Source organism: Nansenia antarctica, assembly GCF_963989245.1.
Source record: "Nansenia antarctica genome assembly, chromosome: 4".
Taxonomy (NCBI): domain Eukaryota; kingdom Metazoa; phylum Chordata; class Actinopteri; order Argentiniformes; family Microstomatidae; genus Nansenia; species Nansenia antarctica.
The window spans coordinates 76,841,795-76,845,141 of record NC_137689.1 but is presented as its reverse complement, the minus strand read 5'-3'; the positions used below and the strand labels follow the sequence as shown (position 1 = coordinate 76,845,141).

At 43.5% G+C, this 3,347-nt stretch overlaps 1 protein-coding gene across 1 annotated transcript in view; it reads right to left on the bottom strand.

Moving 5' to 3' along the window:
* The window catches only part of mvb12ba (multivesicular body subunit 12Ba), a gene marked incomplete at its 3' end in the record, with an annotated part of 8,201 nt that extends 7,696 nt beyond the window's left edge, over positions 1-505 (bottom strand). Inside the window, exon 1 of the mRNA XM_080529743.1 lies at positions 443-505. The remainder of the gene's footprint in view (positions 1-442) is intronic.
* Between the last annotated feature and the right edge of the window lie 2,842 nt (positions 506-3,347).

Below are 3,347 nucleotides of genomic sequence, written 5' to 3'. Positions count from 1 at the left end.
TAACACACACAACACACACAACACAACACACACAACACACCCTAACACACACAACACACACAACACAACACACCCTAACACACACACACACAACACACACAACACAACACACACAACACAACAAACACAACACACACAACACAACACACACCCTAACACACACAACACACACCCTAACACACCCTAACACACACAACACAACACACACAACACACCCTAACACACACAACACACACACCCTAACACACACACACACACACAACACACACAACACAACACACACAACACAACAAACACAACACACACAACACAACACACACCCTAACACACACACAACACACACAACACAACTAACACAGTAAACCGTTTAGCCTAGCGTAACCTAGCTCCAGAATGCATCCCTGAGAGAGAACACACAGAGAGGCTAACTGGAGGTTCTTACCAGCAGCAGACAGATGAGGGTAACTGGAGATAACGGCTCCGTGTTCCTGTTCCTGTTCTTCTTCTTCTTCTTCTTCTTCTTCTTCTTCTTCTTCTTCTTCTTCTTCTTCTTCTTCTTCTTCTTCTTCTTCTTCTTCTTCTTCTTCTTCAGTTTGATTGGCGGTTGGCAACCAACTTGAGGCGCATTACCGCCCCCTACCGGGCTGTGTTTGACCGTTAGATGGACAGCAGAGACACATAAACATTCGCGTTCCTCTGCTTCTTCTTCTTCTTCTTCTTCTTCGTCTTCTTCTTCGTCTTCTTCTTCTTCTTCTTCTTCTCCTTCTTCTTCTTCTTCTTCTTCTTCCTCTGTTGGGTTTAACGGCAGCTTGCATCCTTAGCGTTGCTCTACTGCCATCTACTGGATTTATCCAACTACTACATTGTCCAGCTTGTTAATGAATGGTCTTTATTGTCATTAATACAGGTATTGCTGGATTCAGCACAACCTCAGTGTTTCTCTGACAATCCATGGCAGAGCGACTACAAAGTAAATGAGAACATTCTGCATAGATATTCATTTTTTACATTTCCGGTTATTTTAGGTATGTGTTTAAAGGTCTATATTTCCTACATGGATCAAGATATTCACATTCAGGTTTTTCCATTAGATTGAGCAACTGTCTGACTGCAAGCATGTGAATTAATAATCTACATGAGTTTATGTCTCAACTCCAATACGGCCAGGCTATATTTTTGTTCTTTTTTAGTTTTGGGGTGTATAACAATATCTATCAATTTAACCATTTTTGCAGTAAAATATTTTTTATAAAAGAATCCATTTCATATATGGGAGACCTTAGAGATGAGGAAAAACATTGTTGTGTTTTGTTATACCTCCGGTAGGGGTATCTCAAAAACTAAAGCCCTTTTTGACAGTTTGTCACTAGCCTACAGGTTTCCCACACCTTCTGAAACATCACATTCAAGCACCTTCCAAGGACTTTCAAGACTCAATTCCCTCAAATTCAACGACCCAACACGGCATAGTTTATTGTATATAATATATTGTGAAATATGTGTAAAGTTAAGCAATACAGAGATTTATTTACTAGTTGACGAGCTAAGTAAAACATTTTTTAATATAGATATTTTTTAGAGAGAGAGAGAGAGAGAGGAATTAAGCACTTTCAATGACCCATGTCTATTTTCAAAAACGTTTAAGACCTTGATTGTTTTTTTCTCAAATTCACAAACTTTCAAGGATTTCAAGACCCGTGGAACCCTGAATACTAATGAAATGGATCAAATGTAAACACGTCATCTCTTTCCTAAATAAAGGTGATTTATTTGTACAAAGCTCCTGGTACAGTATTAGATGGCAGAGAGGACAGATAAGTGCTCCAAACAGAGTGTACACTACTTAGGGTGGTTAGTTCTACTGTACTTGAACAGAGTGTACACTACTTAGGGTGGTCAGTTCTACTGTACTTGAACAGAGTGTACACTACCGCGCTACACGACGGCGCAAGTCTGGCGCCCTCTAGTGGTTGTGGCGCTAAACAACCGCATAGACTGTTTGGGGGTGGAGGGTGGAGGCTGGGGTGTGTGGGTGTGTGTGTGTGTGTGTGTGTGTGAAGAAGAGACAAGAGCCAATAATAATTGATTCATTTGATTTATTTATTGCAATAAAGATGTACAAAGTATTGGAACCTTAAATGTTAAAATGTTAGAAAAAAGCCTATCTGACAGGTAACAGTACAGCATATCAAAACATGTCTGTTTTCCTCCAGCAGGGGGCAGACTGTCAACACAGCTTTTCTTCAAAGGCTTTTTGTTTTTATAAAAGATAGAAACTTACAGACTGGAGGAAAAGAAATAAGAGAAACTGAAACTGAAACTGAAAGACAATTTTCTGAGGAAGATCAAAAAAACGCAAAAGAAAAATCAACATGCAAATTAACTTAAAACCAAAAACAATAAAAAGAAAATAAAGATAATGAAAGAAGGAAAAAAAAAAACTTGGAGAAATTTCTAAACTAAAATAAATATATCTTTCTCCGTATTAATTTGCCATTAATAATCCACTCCCTTAATTGATCTGGTTAGACTACGACGTTTATGTACAGGTTAGTTTATCTCGAGTTTTACAGTGTGAACTATGGGTTCAGACGCCATCTGCTGCTTCATTCAACATCAGGACTCACTACATGGGGGGGGGAGGGGGGGAGAGGGGAGGGGGGGGAGGAGAGGGGAGGGGAGGGGGGGGAGGAGAGGGGAGGGGAGGAGAGGAGAGGAGAGGGGAGGAGAGGGGAGGGGAGGAGGAGAGGGGAGGAGGAGAGGGGAGGGGAGGGGAGGAGGAGAGGGGAGGAGGAGAGGGGAGGGGGAGAGGGGAGGGGAGGAGAGAAGAGGGGAGGGGAGGAGGAGAGGAGAGGGGAGGGGGGGAGGAGAGGGGGGGGAGGAGAGGGGAGGAGGAGAGGAGAGGGGAGGAGAGGAGAGGGGAGGAGGAGAGGGGAGGGGAGGAGGAGAGGAGAGGGGAGGGGAGGAGGAGAGGAGAGGGGAGGAGAGGAGAGCAGGAGAGGAGAGGAGAGGAGGAGAGGAGAGGAGAGAAGGAGAGGAGAAGAGAGGAGGAGAGGAGAGGAGAGGAGGATGGGGACTTTGGCTCCAGCATTTGGCTGACAGGCGTCCACTACATGGTGTTAGACTGGGCCTCCTGGTGTGTGTGTGTGTGTTTATACGTGGTTCTGGGTTCGTAAAGGAAGTCGAGGGAGCAGTGTTAGACGCCACGAGACGCCACACACACACACACACACACACACAGACAGACACACACACACACACATTGGTTGTTGGTTAGTAGTAAGATTGTACCATCAGGATTGTAAAAACCTTTTCCACCCTTTTACAAAAGATAATTGATTACATGC